The 21757-nt window shown below is 40.1% G+C and overlaps 1 protein-coding gene across 3 annotated transcripts in view; it reads left to right on the top strand.

Moving 5' to 3' along the window:
• The first annotated feature begins 10254 nt into the window (after positions 1-10254).
• The window catches only part of AZIN1 (antizyme inhibitor 1), a 31839-nt gene continuing 20336 nt past the window's right edge, over positions 10255-21757 (top strand). For 2 of the 3 annotated variants that reach the window (XM_032415650.1, XM_032415651.1), the window contains exons 1-2: positions 10255-10602; positions 14772-14909. The gene's annotated coding sequence lies outside the window, so the exon portion shown is untranslated. The remainder of the gene's footprint in view (positions 10603-14771; positions 14910-21757) is intronic. The other variant, XM_032415652.1, reaches the window with a different exon arrangement.

The following is a 21757-nucleotide window of genomic DNA, read 5'->3' as shown; positions in this document are numbered from 1 at the left end:
CGAGCCCCACATTGGGTGTGGAGAGGACTTAAATAAATAAAACTTAAAAAAAAAAAAAAGAAAAGATGTCCTAAAGGCAGCTGGCTGTTTATAGCTGCACTGTGGTGACAGAACAAAACTAGTGATGCCAATTTTTGAGTCATGAATAGTCTTGTCAAACAATTCTGTAAGAATGGATGAATTATCCAAGAGAGAGGACATAGATTGAGGCGAGAAGACAGAGGACATAGAAGATAGCAGAGAATTGAATCTAGAGGTAGAAAAGAGACAGGAATTGGGACTTTGCTATTGGATAGCTCTAGGAACTTGACAACTTACTGACTTCCTCTGGGTCTTAGGCTGCAGTCTTATCAAGGCTTGGGGGGTAGCAGGGAGGGTCTGCTTCCAAGCTCACTCTGTGGCCTCTGAGCTCTGCTGACTGTTGGCTGGAGTCATCAGGATGATACTATGTGGGCCTCTCGGTAAGGGCACTTACAACATGGCAGCTGGCTTCTCTCTGGGCGAGTGAGTGAGGGAAAGAAGGTGCTTAAGATGAAGTCCCAGTCTTCTTAGAACCTAATCTCAGAAGTAACATCTCCCTTTAGCCAAATTCTGTTCATTAGAAAAAAAGTCAATATGGGGCACCTGGGTGGCTCAGTGGGTTAAGCATCTGCCGTCAGCTCAGGTCATGATCCCGGGGTCCTGGGATCGAGTCCCACATTGGGCTCTCTGTTCAGTGGGGAGTCTGTTTCTCCCTCTCCCTCTGCTCCTCCTCTGCTCATACTCGCTCTCTCTGTCTCTCTCTCTCTCAAATAAATAAAATCTTAAAAAAAAAAAAGAAAGAAACAAGTCAGTAAGTACAGCCCACATTTGAGGGGAAAGGATTGCACAAGGGTATGAACAAGAGAAGGCAGGATTACTGGGGGTCATTTTAGCAGGTAACACTTACATTCATAGATGCTCATACTCATTTATTTTTGTAGCTAGTTCACCTAAATTGGGCAAGTCAATAAATATTGCATCCACTGAGCTGCATACAGACACAGTTGGGGCACAAAGAAGGCAAAAACTTTTTTTTACTCAGAGGGAAAAGTCACAGAAATTTCCAGAGAGGAAAATTATGCTTGCACTGATTCCTAATTAAAGAATAACAGTAGTTTATCAGGAGACAAGATGGCCAAGTTAAAAGCTTAATGATTAGGGGCGCCTGGGTGGTTCAGTTGGTTAAGTGTCCAACTCTTGATTTTGGCTCAGGTCATAATCTCAGGGTCCTGGGAATCAAACCCCACATCGGGCTCCCCACTCAGGGGGATGTCTGTTTCTCTCCCCCTCCCTTTGCTTCTCTCCCCCTCCCTTTGCTTCTCTCCCCAACCGCCCCCCCACCCCCAGGGCTTGTTCTCTCCCTCTCTAAAATAATAAATAAATAAACCTTGAAAAAAAAGCTTAATGATTATAATTTGGACTGTGGAGTTGTTTTTTTTTCCCTAAGATTTGTTTATTTGAGAGAGAGAGAGAAGGTGCACGTGAGCAGGGGGAGGAGCGGAGAGAGAGGGAGAGAGAATCTTAAGCAGGGTCCCCACCGAGGCTGGAGCCTGCCGCTGGGCTCGATCCCACAACTCTGAGATCACAACCTAAGCCAAAATCAAGAGTCAGATGCTCAACTGACTGAGACACCCAGGCGCCCCTAGACTATGGAGTTCTTACGTACTGACTTTAAAGCTGGAAATATGGCAAGCATGAAGAAAATATTTCATAATTTGAAAAATCTCCATCTTATTAAAATATGAAATATTGATTCATAGAATTTTATCATGATTTCATATATATCTTCAGAAATCCTAATAGTTTAACTTAGTCAACGGTTTTTAGAAATCAGCGCTCTTGTCTCATCTCTTTTCTAAAAATATTTTAGGAGTACACTAACTAAAAACTTGCATGAAATTGTTCAGAAATTTAAGATTACAATTCAGATGTACCTAGGAAAAACATAAAGGCTGTTCTCCTATTTCAAGGCTATCACTCTGTTACAACAAAGCTGATACTCTAGTTTTGTTTTTCATTGTTAATTTTATTAATTCCGTGAGCTTTGTATGCCTCCATACTTGACCCCACATTCTAGCACCTTCTTGCTTTCTTCACCTACAGATTTAGTATTCTGGATGCTGGTTTAAGAGTATGGCTGAACTTGAAATAAGCTCATTTGGCAATTTCCCAAAGTGACACACATGACAGAACATGCAGTGGGTTTTCCAAGGGCTTCTCTCCTCAGAACTAGGGCTGTCACTGTAGAAACGGTTGTCCTGTGTTCTTCCCCACAAGTCTGCATTAATCTCTGGGGCTGTCTGATCACCCAGGCTTTGGCCCAATCTGATCTGTCTCCCCCAGATCCAAGCAACCAGAGGGGCAGATGAAGCATCGATGGGAGGCCCTAAGCAATGCCAGCTCATCATTTTGGAAGAATACTGATTTTGCTTCTCTGACCATTGTTCTCTAACAACTAAAAGGTTGAGTTCATCATTTCACTGTGGTATTAGCCAGACAGTGTTGGATCCCAGTGCTCGAAAGTCATGTAATTCTGCCGCCCGAGGGTCCAGTGCCTGGGAAGTAGGAGGCATGCCACAACACACTCCCTCTGCATTAGATCAGCTCCCACTCGAGAGCTGCTGCTGATATTTGATTTAGGAGTCAATATGCTGTTAAGAACCATTGTTTTGTGTACAAAGAACAATGACTGGCTTTTTTTTTTTTTAAAGCATTCTTGATGTTGTACTAGTATAGTGTTCCTCATTTTCTATTCATTCACTTTCTTTGAATAGCAAACACTCTTTTCTTGGTAACTAGGTACACAGATAAAATACGAAACACCCCCGTTTTTGTTTGACAGTTCATTCCCACTTTTGTGACTACAACTTAAAATTTATTTTAAAAATACTATTCTTCCTCTCAAAGTAGACACAGTCATTTTCTTTTCTTTTCTTTTCTTTTTTCTATTGTAGGCTATTGATGTCCCTGGGAAGAGGAGGACTCTATAAAATGGCCAATCGCAGATAAAAAGCATCCTAACTTTCATATAAGCAAGTGAAGAATGATAAAGAAAACTTCTTTATATGTTGATATACAATCATCATATTTAAAGTTAAAATAATGTCAAATTCTGTTTTTAAAAAATAGTATATAATGAACAGCAATGAGTATGTTTCACCTCTACATTGTGGTTAGGGAAGGAAAGTGTTTAAGAGGTCCCTCGGGTCCAACATCCTCCCAGGGCAGAAACCTCCTCTGTACCTCTGAGCAAACCGTGGCAAGATAGCTTTCTGCTCTGTGAGACATCCCATGGCATTATCCGTTATTACCTCGTTGGGAAGTAACTAGAGGTCTATGTGTAAGGTACCGTGCTGAGTGTTCTGTAAGATTTTAAAAAACTATCAAAATCCTTGCCCTAAAGAAGCTTAATACCTTGCTCACAAATTCAGACAATATTAACATAAGACAAAGAAGTAAAAGGGGCATAGTAAGGCCCAAACCAAACCTTGTGGGAACTCAGGGCAAGGGATGAGATGCACATCTAGGCGAGGGAACCCACTGGTCCTAGCTCTGCCATCTGGACTGACACCATAGTTTCTCCCACCCATCCATCTACAGAGCCTGACATATTCTATAGATGTGGTCAAAGAGGCAATATGGGTGAGGGGCTTGAAGCTGGATCTTGGGCATTAGACATCTTTGGATACAAATCTGGACCTTCTCTTTTCAGCTGGGTGACCTTGAGCAAGCTGCTTAACCTCACCGTACTTCTCTTTCCTCCTTTGTACAATGGGCACAGTAAGACCTACCTGATAGGCTTATTGAAAGATTAAATAATTAATACAAAGGGCTTTAGAATAGTGCCTGGGACTTGGTGTGTAAAAAAAATGGTAGCTTTTGTTTGTACTTTTTTCATTTTCCCTCTGTCTTTTCCTGCCAACCTCTAACATTTTTATCATTCCTAGTAATATGTTGTTTTCTAGACTCCTCACCTGTATGGCTATCTTCCTCCAAGCTGTGTGGTTTTCACTCTCCTGTACAATGTACTACCTAGAACTTTACAACAACAAAACTGTTTGCAAGTTGTTGTTTACAAACCCCAAAACAGAAAAGCTACAGTTGGGGTTTAAGCAAAATAGTAAACTAAACTGCTACCTCCCTTCTGACCTGTACTTTTATTAATGCAGCCCCAAATTATTGCATTCAGATTTTTTGTTTTTGTTTTTAGCAGTTCCATGCCTTTGTTGGTTCATGGCAGGCTTGTGGGCAACTACCTTCCCTAGGTGCCACTTAGAGAACAATCAGGACTCTCTTGTCTTGTACTTGTGCAATTGATTTTTTGAACTAAATGAGTATCTTTTCTTTTTATCTTGTGTAGGCCTGGATTCTTGGTTGTAAGTGACAAAAAGCTAAGCTATTAGGTTAGACAAGAAAGATGGAATTTCTCTGTTTGGTATAACTGAAGAGCAAGAAAAATGGGACAACTGGAATGCTAACTCTCCCTTCTTCGTGATGTGACTTGGCTTCATTTTTTTCACATAGATTTCTTCTGGGACCATGGGTACTGGCAACTCCTGGCTCATATTGTCATAATTTGAGCCCTAGAAGAAATGATTCCCTCGTCAGTCCTCCTTCCTCTAACTAAGGAAAGAATGGTCTGAATCCAACATGCACCAATGATTATTAAGCTGTCCCTGCACCCCAGATAGCATGAGAAGCTGTTAATTCTTGAACCAGTTCCTGTCGCTTAGGAGGCCAGGGTGAAGAAGATGGCAGTTACTAGAAGATCTCAAGGTATGGCAGGGGAGAAGTACTTCCAAAGGAATAAGGAATACATTTTTTTTTTTTCTTAAAGAAATGGAGGTAGCTTAGAATTAAGTGACTGAGCCAAGTAGAGCCAAGACTAAATGAAGGTTTTTAAACTGTTATATAATAGATGATTGAATGGCACAAAAAGATTATTTTTGTGAAAGCAAGTCATCTACATTTCTTCTCCCTATTTTGGTAAAGAACTAATCTTTTATTGTATTTTTTGCATGGACTCCTCTCCTTCCAGTTAAAATTAGGTAAAGCAAATTTAGATTGATATAAATGTTTACAAGAGCATTTGCAAAATTTCAAATTAAATGACAAAGTAATTTAAAAAGTCTTGTTAAATACAATGTAGCCCACAGTTACTGTTATTAACAATCATGTAGGTGCTCACCTAGGTTATTTATTAAAGAAAATAAAGCAAACCATAATTCAAACCGGACAAGAATAGATTTCAGAGCTCCTATTTTCTATGCCCATAACCAAAAAGTTTAGGAATATCTGCCAAGCAGCTTTTTTGAGACAGAGAAATACAAGCCTATCTTACTATATATTACCTAACCAATAAAACACTTGTTATCAGACAATGCCTTGCAGCAAAGTGACAATGAAATTAACTTTCCAAGGATTTCCTCACTTCCAAGGATTAGATGAAGATATAAAAGAGCAAACCCATGGATCATGTCCGTTGATTATTCTAGTCATGTATGTTACATTTAATTTGTAAAACTGGATTATTGCTTTGGCCGCTTACATAGGTTTCTGAAGCAGTCCTCTTAAATTATCAGTAACTTGTTACTTCTTTTATTTGTAATAAAAGACATCAGTCTATTGCTTATGACCTGCTTATCACAGAAACCATCCAAATCACTTGAGAGAGGTAAAATGCTGACCCATATCTAATGACATATATGGCCACTGAAATGAAAATAGAAAAACTGCTTTTTCCTTACACCAGGGTTTGAATCTAGGCTCTATCACCCTTTGCTTGCCAGGCATACTCTTCTATGGGTTAAATTATCCTGTGGACAAAGATGGGTGATGGACATGAACAACTTCAAGTCAGTGCTGGGATGCAGGGCCACAGAACTCTACTGACTTGGTACCTAAATTCTGTGAGAAAAAAAATTAAACATGACAATCAAAAATCTCTTTTCAAAATAAGTGATTTCTCATCTGAGATGAAAATCAACCTAGGTAAAGGAATTACAGCTCTAAAAGATTTTTAACAACAGATATTTAACAAATAAAGGGCAGCACCTTAGATCTATTTCATTCAAGGAGAGAATGGTATATAATCTGTATTCTGTACTCTGCAAAGTAATTTGGAAACACTTTTACCCATTTTTACTAGTCCATAAAAGCCATAGCACTAGGTTCTTGTGAAGCAGGTTAGCTTTTTAGAAGATTATGAGTTCACCAAAAGATGTAGTAGACAACTGAAATATCATGTTTTAAAATGTGAATGTTTAGGGCAACCCTCTCGGGTCCCCTCCCTCTTTGGGAGCTTTGTGCTATCACTTTACTATCGTTCAATAAACTTTGCTTTGCTGCCCGCCAAAAAAAAAAAAAAAAAAAACAAGTGAATGTTTGGGGCACCTGGGTGGCTCAGTTGGAACAGCATGTGCCTCTTGATCTTGGGGTTGTGAGTTCAAGCCTCACGTTGGGTGTTGAGATTACTTAAACTTTTTTAAAAATGTGAATGTTTAACTATTCAAAACCTATATATTTTGCCTATGTGAAAATTTGAACTGTGGAAATATGGCTAAAAATTATTAATCTGTCATATTTCTTCTACTGTATATCAGTTTGAAAATGTTATTTTTACAAAGTATTCTTTAAAATGCTTGAATTTCAAAGAGTATTACCATTTCCTATGAAACTTAACATTAAAACTTTAAAAGTCTCAAAAAAACACCCAAAACAAAATCTATATATTTTAGTTTTCTATATGATAGAGTACTCTAAGAATGTACTTTAGCAATAAAAGTGCTTGTTAAGCTGTATTTAAACATTCCCATTAAACTGGTATTTTTACTCTCGATTAAATTGGACTCTTTACATTTGTCACATTTATACATGTGATAACAAGATATTTCTATTATAGGCTGGTGGTTTTAGTATACCTATTGTTTTTGAATGACTTGTCTTTATCAGCAATCTAATTCATTCCAACTTTTATATCTATTGGCATGAAAGCAAATGAGTTTGAATCAACAGACCAAGATGATCTAAGTGTGAATGGTACTGTATCACTTAGGGCTCTCCGTTTAATAATACTAATACTTTCCCTGGCACTAGCTGTGTTTTTATATATGAGTAACCTGACTTGGCAAAAAAAAACAAAACCTCAAACCCCAAACACAATTAAATATGCTGTTCTCATTAGGAAGCTTTCGTTCTGCTAAAGTTACATACTATGTTGGTTAGTCCACTGAAGTACAATTTTTAAGGTTCTATTGTATTCATTGAATACAATAAATACAATAGTGCTAGCTGCATTATTCTTTAATTTTGAATACACAAACACTAATCATGAGGGCACATAGTTTGAATAATAGGTTGTTGAATAGCTTCATGGTATAATGATGTTGAATTAGGCTCAGGTCCAGTACCTTCCACTTGAAAGAGTGGTCAACATCCAATGACTTCACTTCAGCTACTCCTCACTCAAATTTCACTCTGTGCCACCCACTCCACTGAAATTACTCAGTTAAAAGTCACAGATAACTTCTTTTCAGGACCTTATCATTCTCAATGGATCACTACCATAGCTTTCCAAGTGTTCTCTCCACCATACACTCATAGCCCTTCTTCTTCCCATCCTCACATTCTCCTTTTTCTAAAATTCAGAACACTCCCATGATTGAAACTTTTTGGGGACAAAAATCCAAACTTAACATGAGATTGGAGTTTACCAATGATTTGCCATTTGCCAGAATCAGAACCCCCTTCCCATCCTGTTTGAGTGATGGGACATCTTGATCACTTGTTCCATCTTGGAACACCCTCCTTCTTGCATGGCTTGACATTGTACTACGGTGAGTCTCCTTCTTCTTCTCTGGCTGGTCCTCTTGGTTTTCTCTGCTAGCTTCTCTTCTTTCTGGCATTTCTCAGGTTCCTTTGCTTATATCCCTTTTCCTGTAGGCCTCAACATTTCCTTAATCATCATGTCCAAAGGAGAGGCTCCCAAATTCATAGCCAAAAGGGCTCCAGATCTCCCTGTTTCCAGGGGCCTTTGGACCCCTTTACATGGGTATATCAACAGCTTCAACTATGCTCAAAGCAGGCTCATATTCTACCCTCCAAACTGGGTCCTTCTATTTCTACCTGTGTTCATGATTCCAGAATTCTCCCTGTTGATTAGCTTAATATACCCAAATCATTTGACACCTTCTTATCCCTCTTGACATTCAAGATTACCTTCTACTCTTTCTATGCCTTTTCCCTCCCATCCATTCTGAACCCTTAGTATTCTTAACTTTTGTAAGTCTCCTTTACTTTGTCTTCCAAACTTTCTACCTATTTTCAAGCCAACTGATGCCAGAATAATCTTTTAAAAACATCTTTGAGTATATCGTGTCCAAGCTTAAATGGTTCCAGAATAAAGTCCAAATTCTGATCACTTCTTGATCTCACCCTAACCTACCTTTTCAATCTCACTAGCAACCAGGTCCCTATGTTGGAGCCAGAAAGCCCACTCAGAGTTCTCTGAACTAGTCCATTTCTGTGCCTTCTCTCACTTGTTTCCCTTGCCTATAATATCTGCTCTCAAAATCACTTTTTCCCAATGACTGGAACATCTGCTCTCAAAATTTATCACTACCTTTCCCCAGCAGCCTTTCTCACTTAGCTGCAATCATTTCCTCCCTCCACTAGGTTCCATGCAGCATATTACTTATTTAAAATGCTTGAATTTCAAAGAGTAAAAACAATCTAGTTTTTTTGTGTAGTTTTCTTATTTCTCCTGCTGGATTGTAAGCAAGATTTCAAGTAGTGTATTCATCTCTAGCCTCCTCCTTCCACCAGGGGGTCTAGTAAAGTGCTGTGTTTATAAATATTCTGAATCAAAGAGAATTTTTATAGAATGAAGGGGAAAGTCAAGATATAGCAAAATGAAATACGGAAAAACGAAATTAGGAAGAGTCCACAGCTCCCAATTTTTACCTAATACCTTCCTCCAAAAGCCCACATTTCAGCGTTGCTACCTTTCCACCCAGGAAGGCTCTTTCTCTTCCTTCCTAATTTATGATTTATTAATCAACCACAGTGCTGCTCACAAAGCAAGCTGAAGGTGTGGAAGAACGAAAAAAAAGAAGTCAGGGTCTTAATCTCATAGATCTTAACTTGGGAGAGATGTGTAAATACATATTTCATTTGTGTCATTGACTCCGAGTCGCAAGGAGTTAGCATGAGAGGACTCAAGGTTTCTGATCACTAATATGAAGACATTCTTGAAAGATGAGAATAAAAGTTAATGTAGGTCGTACTAGGTTCCCCAGTTAAAAAAAAAAAGTTTGTTATTAAGTAGTAAAATTAAAATGCGAAAACGAGATGGAGGATTAAAGTAATGTGCGTTTATAACATCAGTAATCCTCTCTCCAACACTGGTCCTTCATCAATAAGGACTGGGTGTGACTGCACCAACCCTTTAAATGAGGACAGAGGCCACATTCCTTAAAAAAAAAAAAAAAAAAAATTCCTACTGCACCATATTGTAACATACAAGCACTGGGGATCTTTTCACGCGGTCACGAGGCTCTGTAACCTCACCGGCACTGGGCCCACCCACCCCGGGCAAGAGGAACTCGTTTCCATAAAGGAGCGCGGTATCCCGCGAGTGCTGAAACCTCACTCTGGGAGGGCGGTTCCCAGGATAGCCGGTGGAACCCTCAAAAAGCGTAGTGCTCTCGAGGGGAGAGTTCCGGCGAAGGCCTTCACAGGCCTCCCTTACAGCCTCTCCAAGCAGTGCACGCGGGCCGCCGCCCCTGGCCCAGCACGGCTCCCGGCGTCCTGGCCGCCAGAGAGCCGGGCCCAACTCCCAATGCGCCGGGGCCAGCGACAGGCGTGAGCGTAGGCGCCTGAGAGGTGGAGGCGCGGGGCGACGCTGCGCTCCGGCCCAGGCGCGTCCCTTTTCCTTCGACCGCCCCCGTCCGCGCGCCAGGAGCTCTGCGGGCGGAGGAGTTACCGCCCGCGGGAGAGCGGGAAGCCACCACCAGGCGGTCGGCACCTGCACCCGGGGTCGGCCGTCCTGCCCCGCCCCCTTTCGCCCCCCGTCCCCCCCGCCTCCCCAGTCCTCGTCTCACGCCTTTCTCTTCCGCTCCCTCCCTTCGCCCCGGGCCGCAGCCCGGCTCCGCCCCGCTCGCGCGGCGGCCCGGTCGGCTGTGACGTCATCAGACCACGCCCCCTTACTATAAATACTGGCGTCCCCGGCGCCGCCTTCCCACACTCTGGCTTTTCGCTCGGCTGCAGTGTTTCTTTTTTTTTCTCCTTCTCGCCTCTTCTCATTCTTTCTCGTTCTTCGGCTCTGCAGTGTGACGAGGCCGAATCCTCTCCCCACCCAGCCCTCGCCATTCTTTTACCTGCGCTGTTCTATTTCTCCCTTCGGCCGCCGCCGCCACTGCTGCACAGCTGGTGTCGGTGCCGCGCTTTTTCCCCCACGTCGTCCCCGCAGCCTATGGCCCAGGCCGCCTTGGGTATTTCTGCTCAAGGTAACCACATCCCTCTTTAAAAATTCCGCCGAAAAAGAGAAGACGCTTTACCCGACTCTTTGGGCCGTTATCTCACGTGAGTACCGACCCGGGGGGCGCGGGGCCGGCCTCGGGGAGCTGCCGGGTGCCTACCGGCTGGGCCCCGCAGCGCCCGCGGCCGGCTGCCTCGAACATGGCGGACGGCGGTGTGTGTGTGTGGCGGCGGTCGGTCCCTCCGCGGCGGCGGCGCGGCGGGCTGGGGTGGCGGGCGCGCTTCGGGGCCCTCAGGCGGCCGCCTGCGGCTCGACGGAGCAGGAGCCGCCGCGGCTAAAGCGAGGGGGCGTGTGCGTGTGGGGGCGCTCGCGGGGGTCTCCGCCGGGGGTCGGCGTCGTCTCCTGGCGGCGTGCGGCCCCCACCCCTCTCCCGTGGTGCATTGCTGTTTCCGGGGAGGGGGCCGGGCCGCAGCCTTGAGGGGCCTTGGTCCCGCAGCCCCCGCCCGGAGCCCGGTCGCGCCATCGCCTCCGGTATTCCCGCAGGCGGCGCGAAGGGCTGCAACGGCCGGGGCCTTATGAATGGAGCGGGGCGGGCCTGGCGGCGGCCTCCTCTGACAGCTGCCGGAGGAGGACGGGTTCTGGGGAGTGCGGGGAGTGCGGCCCCCCTCTGGTGGAGGAAAGTTGACGCCACTCGGGGCCCGGAGGCAGGGAAGCCCCGGTGTCAGGTAGCGAGGGAGAGGCCTTTGGCCCCTTCTGGAAGCCTCGGGGCTGCCGCTCCGCCCCCTGCGGCGCTCCTGATTGGGCCAAGTCGCCTTCACTCAACCCCAGTCACCTCTTGGAGCCTGAGGATTAGTCACCATGGCTTCGTTTTCCCGTCCGCGCCACGATTCCTGGGGAGTGAGAGGGAGAACGGTAGGCTTGGGTGGCTTATCAAGTACTATTTTGACTGCCAAAAGGAATGATGGTGACGTTTTTAACTCTTGCCCAAAATATTTCATGAGCGTGTATGTTTCTTGGGCTACACTGCTGACTCGGAAACCTGATGTTCATATTTAACTGAGTTTTGTGGTGGCATCTTGGATCTGTTAAGATGTTTTCTGTTCCGTGGTGTTTCCACCTTTAAGCCCCCAGCTTGGGTGGGAATCTAAGGACTCGTAGGGGGGAGAGAAGTGCTCTGTGATGGGGAAGAGTTGATGGGACGAACCTGGCAGAAATATGGCTAATGATTGTCGGGCAAGGTCCTAATCTTTTAATTTTTTACAAATGTGTGAGTGCAGATGCTGGTCATGAAGACAAAGGAGCCCTGAGGAGTTTACATTTAGTAGGAAAGATAGGCTCCTAATGATTAAATGTGATATGGTAGGTGCAGTAATCAAGTAATCAGTGCCTACTCTTTTGCCACTCTGGTTTAATTCATACATTTTCAAACATACAGAGAAGGCGAAAGAATTGTACCCTCTCCTAGATGCATTTAACACTTCGCTTTATTTGCCATCCTATCCTTTCATCAATCCATCTCATTGTTCCATGTATTTCAAAGTTGGAGACGCCAGAAACGCTTCACCCCTTTTAACTTCAGTTCATAAGAGCATATCATAGTTTAATACTGTTTATTCCTTTAAAAAAAACACAAAAAACTTTGGATAAAATTCACGTAACCGTAAAGTGCACAGATTCAAGTCTTACCATTTTGAGTTTTGACCAAAAAAAGAGTTGTGTAATCCAGACCTGTCAAGAAGTAGAACATTGCCCTCACCCCAGAAACTTCTCTTTTGCGCCTTCAAATGCCATCCCCCCACTCTCCAGAGGCAACCAGGATTCTGATTTTTTTTAAACCATAGATTAGTTCTGTCTACTCTGGAACTCCCATGTAAATGGAATTACACTGTTTAGCATTATTTTGTGTAAAACGCTTTAACTCAGCCGGTTTTTGATACTCATCCGTGGTACATATATCAGTAGGTGGTTACTTTTATTCCTCAATGGTAGTCCATTATGTGAATATTTTGCCTGATTTTATAAAATAAACTTTTGGAATAATTTTAGATTTATAGAAAAGTTGCAAAGGTAGTACAGAGCTGCGTACTTCTCACCCAGTTCACATCATTATTAGCATTTTACTGTGGTATATTTGTCAAAACTAAAAGTGACTTTGATGCATTACTGTTAACTAAACTGCAGACTTTATTTGAATTTCATCAGTTTTTAATGTCCTTTTTCTGTTCCAGGATAGTCCAAGTACCACATTACATTCAGTTGTCATGTCTTCCCCATTTCTCTCTAATCTATGACAGTTTCTTAACCTTGTCATGTCCTTTTGACAGCCTAGAGAAGTATTGGCCAGATATTCAGTAGAATGTCCCCCAATTTGGCTTGTCCGATGTTTTTCTCATAATTAGGGTGGAGTTTGGGGGTTTTGGAAAGAATACCACATGGCAACTTTCAAAGTCATTGGTAAAAGCAATCGATATGTGTCATTCAGAGAAATACTGATGATTTGGGGCTTCTAGGCTTCGGGATAGTTACTGTAAAAGTAATGGGAGGGTTTGGGTGTGTGTGTGTTAGTGACCTGCTGACCAGTCAAGACTACTTCTCCCTATGCTTGTTCACCTAGATATGAGACATTCTCTTCAGTTAAAAGAACTAGATTGCAATGTTGTTCGTGACCCAGCTGATTTACACATTCCATTCTAAATGAGATTTATCTTTTCCCGTACCTCTTTTTCTCCACATTTTCATTTAATTTCCTTTATGGTTTATTTTAACTGTACAAATATTCTATTTATCCTGTATGTAAATGGCCCTCTTACCCTGTGTACCCCTTTTATTTTACTAAGGTGTGCCTTTCATATTTTAGGATCTACTAATATCTTTTAATACCTACTAGTATCTTTTTGTTAGGTGGAAATGTTTTAGAGATCATGCTGAAGAACATTTTTGAATGTCTGAAGTTTAATATCCTTAACATTTTACATCACTCTCTTGGGTTGCATTAAGCAGAATAGCTGTGTGGATGCATGGGGGGGGGGGCGATGAGAGTGTCTCACCCAAGATAATTATCCTATTCCTTAGGATAATTGAGAATGAACTCTATCTCTGTCTCCAGCATGAGTCAGCTTTTAGTTTATTTTTAAAATTATCTTGGTGTAGGAAGAATCAATCTTTGTTTTGTTGGAGTGTATCATTTGGAATCTAATGTAAGGTTATAATCACTGTTACATGTTGGTATGGGTTCTTGACTCATCTGAGTGTGTGAGCAGATTCTCCTAGTAGATTGAAAGAACCACAAGGACGCTTCTATCCTGGTGGAGACAAGAGATGCTTTATTTATTTATTTTTTAATTTTTATTTTTTTGAGATGCTTTAGAGATGCCTAGAGTAATTCTGAAATTTCTCTGATTCTTAACATTCTAATTTCTAGTTTCATCATTTTTCTGGTTTCCTCATCACCCTTTCTAGCAAATGCTGTCAGGTTATACTTCTTTAAAGTAGCAACCACCTAATTATTAGAAGTATAGATATAGCAGTTTAGAAGTGAGAAGTCCATCCAAGCAAACCGTAATAGGTAATAACCATTGCTAAAACTTAACATTTTGTAACATGTTAAGCACTTTTCACATTCATATGTTGTTCTAGTGATTGTAGACTTAAGTCTAGGTAGGTTAAGGTATAAGGAAGAGAGGTGTAAACCTTAAGTTACTTGCCTAATACACAAAGCAGCTATCAAGTGTTACTTCACATACATGATGCATCAGCTAAGTCATAGATCTTCTTTTTGGTATGTAGTAAGATTTTACACTTTTTAAGGAAAGAACTTGGAATTTGGAGAGTAAGAGAAATGTCCTGGGTAGTTCCAGATTACAGATCATGCCAGAACATTATACATTAGGTTGATAAGGGTACTTGGAAATTTTCAATTTTAGGCCACTTAGAAATTTGGGTTTTTGGAGGATAAATAAAAGTGGAAATGAAATTAGAGGAAGGCTGGAAACTGAGTGGGTAGATAAAGCAAGTTGGTAAGAGGATCATGACATCAGGCTCTGAGAATTTTGTACTATAGCAGCTTGGAAATTTTTACTACAGAGAAAAGTGCTTTGCTTTGGTAAACCCTTTGAAAACATCATTTGTGTAATGTGACTAATGAAACACTTTTAAAACTGAAAGTTATTCCTACAGTTAATCTTTAAGTCAATTTAACCTGCTTGAAGCACAACCTAACTTTTTTTTTTTTTAGTTTAGGACTATTTACTACTACTTCTATTTCATTCTTCAGGGCGAACTTTCTGACCAAGTATACAACTACCCAGAGGGCCTAGGAGAAGTGCTGTATAGAGAGCAGTTCGACTTCAACGCTGAGCCACCTTGGGAACCTAGCTGATGATAGGGGGGTTCCATCTCCTAACTTGTCCATGTAAGTATTTTCACATCTAAGCTGGGGGTCATGTAAGATTGAAGTAAAGGAGAGTTCTTGTTGCTCAGTTTTTTTCAAAACTTGAAAGTGTACTTAATCTCTTAAAGTGAAGTGACTCTTAAAGCTTCTTTAAAAATCTCTAAAATAAAGGCTTGGCAGTTATGGGTATACTGATTGTTCTGTATGCACTGTTTACCAATACCAATGATTAGATCACTTAATTTATTTTGGGTACATAAAAAGTATTACTATACTTAAGTATGGAACACAAGCTTAAGTTTTAGGAAATCTTACTAGTCCAGGTTTTAATGTAAGTTGGAGAGATTTTTGTATTTTTAATTTAAGGTGTAGGCAGTGGTTTATTCCATGATTCAAATGTTTGACTTGGTGAATTTTTAAATATTTGGGCTTAATCAGAAAAAAGACATATTTATTTATTTATTTTTTAAGATTTTATTTATTTGACAGAGAGAGACAGTGAGAGAGGGAACACAAGCAGGGGGAGTGGGAGAGGGAGAAGCAGGCCTCCCCGAGGAGCAGGGAGCCCGACACGGGGCTCGATCCCAGGACGCTGGGATCATGACCCGAGCTGAAGGCAGACGCTTAACGACTGAGCCACCCAGGCGCCCCAAAAGAGACATATTTAAATAGAGCAAAAGATTCCGTTCTTCATTCCATTCACTGACGCTATGTACCCCACAGTATGGGATAGAAGAGGTGAATCTTGTTTTTCTAGCTTGAGCATCTTGCCAGGTATAATGTGATTACTAGAGTTTATAATTGTTTTATGAAATGACTTTCTGTGATACTCAGCTGGTGGGGAAAAATTGGTTGTTTTTAGAGGACTTACCGAGAGATGATATATGTATGTCTCCCAGCATGTTACTTTCTGAACAGATTTTCTTGGATAAATTTTGACTGAACTTAAAACTCTGTGCAAAATATAATTCTACAGTAAACTGTTCTTTGAATTTGTGCTGCTAAATTTGTATAGTTGTTTTTTTTTAATATAGGTTTCTTGCTATTGAAATTTAGGTTTTGAGATTTGGATGTTTCTAAGTTGTCCAGAGACTTGGAGGTAATAATTGAAATTTTCAGGAAAGTTTAGGGTATCAATTTAGTGTTTCTATAGTCTGATGTTAGATTCTATCAAATAAAAATGTATGTTCTATCTAATTAAAGTAAGTTAAAGCAGACCTTTTCAACACATTTGCAAGGCTAAAGAGAGGGTAAAATAAACAGTTTAAATAATAGGATTTCTTGAAAGTTCTACTGACAGAAACCCGACTGGAGGATTTCTCATACTGGCTTTGTCCTAGCTGTGTGAGTTTGAGCAAACTGCTTATTTTTAAAATCATAGCTATAACTAGAACAGTTCCTTTAGCCCTGAACTGATAACGATGATTTTTCATTTTTGAGTGTATTAAGCACCCCTCGTTAATGTAGTGTGGGTTTGGGGATTATAGCATCATCTGTAACAGAAATACAGAATCTCAGCCCCACCCAAACCTGACTCAAGCTGCATTTTAACCAGGTGGCTTGTATACATAGTTAAAGAGAAGCACTGTTGCTGCCATCTCAGTCCCAAGTCCGTTATCCCTTGATTTTTGTTAGTCCTCTGTTCTGTTTCCAATATATCTGATATTTCCCCCTCATTGGCTTGGACATTTAACGTTTCTGGGGTGGGGTCTAGTTGACATCACAGTCACGAATAGATTCTAAAATGGAAATTCAAGAACAAGCTTCATGATTTAAGGAAGATCATATTAAAAGACAGACTTTTAATTGAAACCTCTTTAATGTAAATATAACTGCATTATATTTAATATTTCTAGTAATGTTTCCTCTTAAACTTGTATCAGTGAACGGATAGGTTAATAAATGATTCTGCCAAATCTGGGAAAGTAGTTTTTATTTAAAATAATTAACGTAGTGCTGGGAAAGTTCATAGTTTACTCCTCTTTTGGGGTTGGATGAGCACAGGTAGAATATCCTAAAGATACTTATTCTGCAGGTTCTGGCAGCCAGAGTAACTGATTTATTATGTCCAGGTACAATGTATATTATTCTGTTGAACAAAATTTTAGTACTAGAAGCTTTGCTACAAAGCTACAGGTCCACAATCCTTTATGCATATAATTCTAAAGTCTAAAAGTTACTTAAAATTTTATAGCCTTCTTGAAGAAACCTAAACTGATTGGGGAACAAAACCTTCAGCTGATGCTATTTTTATCTTATCCCAGTTAGTGCCAATATTCCTAAATTTTGTTGCAGAAATGTTATTACAGGGTGTTAGCTTGGCCTCCTGGAGAATGTTATATAAAGTATGTGTACTATAGTACTTTCCTAAAATCTGAGAAATTTTAAATTCAGAAAAGATCTGACTCCAAAGGTTCTTGACTAGAATTAGTAGAAATGGCAAGGGAAAGTTCTACATTCCAGAAATGTCCTTAGATATCAGTAGGAGTTTGTTACACTGAACATTAAAATCCTGTGGAGTAACAATATTGTTTGGAAAACCAGAAGTCCTTAAAAGGGCTTAACACACTGGTCTTTGTGGAAAATACTTGGCATTGCAAAGCATATAGCTGTGTGAACTCTATTTGAAAACGGTGTAATACTCCACTAGTTCTGTACAAGTGGTCTAAGCTCTAGGATTTCCCTTCAAATAAAATCAGGTAACTATCTGAATTTTCAGATAGTTTATTAAGTATTTGGAAACTTGGGCAGTTGCTTACATAAGAGTTTTTCTTTGAAAACTTTTCTTTGGAATATGTGTATGATGTAATTTATGAGCACTATAAAGATATTTAACACTTGTAGTATCTGAGATTAATGAAGGTTCTGTAATTGTGGAAAAGCTTTTGAATGCCTTTAAAAGAGTTCCTTATGGCTTTATGCTGGTGTGGTTTTTTTTTCAGTGGGCTGATTCTCAAGTTATTTTAGCTATCGCTGTTTTCTAATAAATTAATTAGCCTAATGGAAAAATTTTAAATAATCCTTTCCAGAAAACTAAATTCTCTTTTTTTTTTTAAAGATTTTATTTATTTGACAGAGAGCGCGCGCGCGCGCAAGAGCAGGAACACCAGCAGGGGGAGTGGGAGAGGGAGAAGCAGGCTTCCCCCCAAGCAGGGAGCCTGATGCAGGGCTCGATCCCAGGACCCTGGGATCATGGCCTGAGCCGAAGGCAGATGCTTAATGACTGAGCCACCCAGGTGCCCCCTAAATTCTCTTCTAACCAACTACTTTATTAGCAGACCTGGTGATGAAGTCAGATTGGATTAATAATTACCATATACTTTTTAATAAGTTGTATCTAAATCTAGAAATAGGTTTCTATTAATTGAGTGGTTTAAATGGGCTCTTAAAATTTGTCTAAAATATTTTATGTGGTTGTCATTAGTTGACCATGTTCATGTAGGAACTTCATAAGAATCATCATTTTAAATACTCCTGTTTTATCTCCTGATTGGTGATATTTACATAAAATGCCTTAATAGGACCTGCCCTAACTAAATTGGAATTATTTTAACTAGGGAAAAAAATGTTCTGTATGAATTTACTAGTATTGTTTTCTCATGTTTTGCTGTTGTCAGTAGTCAGGTCAGGTTTTTGATTTACTATGGAGAAAATTTAGTTTGGATAATTTACAGAGTCTGTGCAAACAAATTCAACAGAACATTCATTAATGGTTGTTGGTGCTCTTTGACAAAAAAAAACAAAACTGAATAAAACTGCTATCCTTGAAATACACCGTTTTTAAAGTATGTGTATCCCCTGGCATATGTAAAATAGTATTTGATGGTTCCTCACTGCTGGTGTAAATTAGCAGGAAAGTATTCTGTACAAGCACAAGGTGAAGATATGTTAATGAATAAAACAGTGTTTGGGGAGCATGGCTTTTTTTTGGGGGGGGGGGCATATTTAGAATCTTTTCTGGGAGGGCCAAAAAGATTGGAAAGCAGTATAGACCAATTTTTAAAGGGGATAAAATGGTTCTTGCATTTATTACAAAAGATAGTTGAGCCAGGAGGATTAATAATGGCTACCAAGTTTTGTGTTCCATTACACTCCCTTGTGTAGTCTTATTTTCAGTGTTTTTGAGACCCCCTCTCCCCCCGAAATTTTGAGACACTTAATTCCAATTAGGAGTGAATGAGGTATTTGTACCTTGTAAACTATAAAATCTAGGTAAATAGAAGGCTGTTCTACGCTGGCCATTGTTCAGAGAAGCCTAAGGAGGCTGTCGCAAGTGAAGTGCTCTCACATTGGTAAGGCTTAGGAAACCGGTATTATTTTTGTCCTTCACCTCCATTCCAGGGTCATCCTTGCACACTTAAGCAATTTGTCACAAGCTAACTGAAGCAGAGATTTAGCCATCCTTTTCTTTATTCCAGTGAATAATTTGAAGAACGTTATGGCATGAATAGAAAATATTTGTACAGCATACTGAGTTACAAGGATTAGACTGATGTTCAGCCTGCCTGGGCCATACTTAGCCACCATGAGGTCTTAAATGGCTGTAACTAATTGACTTGGAGAAGGACCCAAGATAATAAATTATTTTCAAATGCTGCTCTCTGAACTTTTTGCCTTTTCTTCATTATCTTATGTAAACACACATTTTAAACCTCTCTTCTAAACTTGCTATGGAGTTTGTTATTTTTTGTGCCCCTACAGTCTAACTTTGTAAACTTGTGAATTGATCTTTGTTACCTTGAACAAAGTTATTTGGAGGTAGGGCGGTTTTTAATCTGTGTGTGTGGACCTGATCCTTAGAAATTTAAAATTTTTTAGGAAAATAGCATCCTCTAAGCACAGCTGTGTTCAGTACAGTAGCCACTAGCCAGGCGGCTATTTAAATTTTTAAAGTTAAAACTAAGTAAAATTTAAAATTCACTTCTCAGTTGCATGAGCCACATTGTGAGTGCTGGGGAGCTATATGTGGCTAATGGCTATTGTTTTGGGCAGTGATAAAATTTCAGTTATCACAGAAAATTCTTGGACAGCATTGCTGTAAGGTATTGTTACTGGGAACATGAGTAGCCGTAGTAATCTTATAACATTGATTAGTAAGAATTATAAGTTACACGTTCTCTTCTTTCTCCTTATATTTAATTAAAAAACTTCTTTAACTTGTAGGGGCTTTTCAGTTTTATATTTTGGCTGAATTTTTTTTTTTTTTTTAAGGTTAAAACTCCCTACTATGATTTATGTGCCTATGCAGACAATATTAGGTTTATGTTGAATGTATGACTTTTCATCTATTTCTTGCTTTTTGCTGTAAGGATCCTCTTGTGCCCAGTTTATAAAGAGCTCCTAAATAAGTATTGTATCACCTAAGTTCAGTATGGTCAACGTGTTCTATTTGGCATGACCAAAAGTAGGAAGGGGTCTTTTTTTTTTTTTAATTTGACAGAGCAGGGACACAAGCAGGGGGAGTGGGAGAGGGAGAAGCAGGCTTCCCGCTGAGCAGGGAGCCCGATGCGGGGCTCGATCCCAGGACCTTGGGATCATGACCTGAGCCGAAGGCAGACGCTTAACGACTGAGCCACCCAGGCGCCCCAGGAAGGGGTCTTAGTATGTTCAACGTGGACACTGTAACAAAAACGATCCCCAAATCTCAAAATGAGGTATTTGTTATCCTAAATTCATGAAGAGCTCCCACAAGTAAAAAAAAAAAAAAAAAACCCGAGAAAGCCAAAAAAGGAAAAATGAGCAAAAGAGTTGAAGACCATTTTTCACTAAAAACCTAGCAGTTCTATGTAGCCCTGGACCAGTGCTACCTAAACTGCCAGTCAGCAAGCTAGGCTCTTGTACCACAATGTAAAGTATTGTACTGCTTGGTTCTTAACTTCTGGATCAGCTAGTTTGCAGGCCATAGTTTGAATGGCACTGCCTCTTAGGTACATAAATAATAGAAGTTATGTCATAAATAATATTATAAGTAATGTGGGAAGTAACCCATGGGTCCAGGTCAGATAAATAAATGGTATATCTACACAGAATACTACACAGCAATGAAAATTAATGGACCCTGGTCATATCTATCTGCATGGGTGAATGAAGCCTATAAAGTTGAACAAAAGTCAGTCATGGTAGAAAAATAACAGGGATGCTATTTATAGTTCAGAACCAGTAAAGCCAATGTTTTAGGGGCATAAAGAACAATAAAACTATTACTAAATAACAAGGAAATGATTATTAGAAAAGCAGGAACATGCTTATTCTAGGGGACATGCAACCACTGCCACATAGGAAAGATGTATAGGGTTTCTAAGGTATTCTATTTCTTAACCTTGTATTCGCTGCAGTCATTGTATTGCACGTGTGTTTAATCTTTCTAATTGGAGAGGTGACAGATCTGCCCTATAAGGTAATCAAAATAGTAATTGGTTTAAATAGTAATTTATTTAAAGAGTTATTCCCTATACTACACCAGGAAAGCTCAGAAAGCTTAATACAGCTATAGATTTCCTGTTCATGTTGTATTACAGTAGTTATCTTTAATGTTACTGCATCTTAATTACCAAAAGGGATTTAAGTATTTTTACTTGGTGAAGTACATATACTTCTTCCAGAAAAAACTAGCCTTCACATCAAATAGTCAAGACAGATTTTTTTAAAGGGAGCCTAATCTTGTCAGCACCACATGTAAAAGTATATTGGTATTAAAATCCTATGTTTTGTTTTCTCATTAAGATGTATTTTTAGAATCTTGAGACTTTTCATGGGGCAGCCTATTGGGCTCATTTCCTTTAGGGTTTTTTCCCCACCCAGATGTATCTCCTATTCTTGCTCTTGTCTTTTTTTTTTTTTTTTTTTTTTAAGATTTTATTTATTTATTT

This window comes from Phoca vitulina, unplaced genomic scaffold (assembly GCF_004348235.1).
Source record: "Phoca vitulina isolate PV1807 unplaced genomic scaffold, GSC_HSeal_1.0 scaffold18, whole genome shotgun sequence".
NCBI classification, from domain to species: Eukaryota; Metazoa; Chordata; class Mammalia; order Carnivora; family Phocidae; genus Phoca; species Phoca vitulina.
This window is presented reverse-complemented; position numbering and strand designations above follow the sequence as displayed.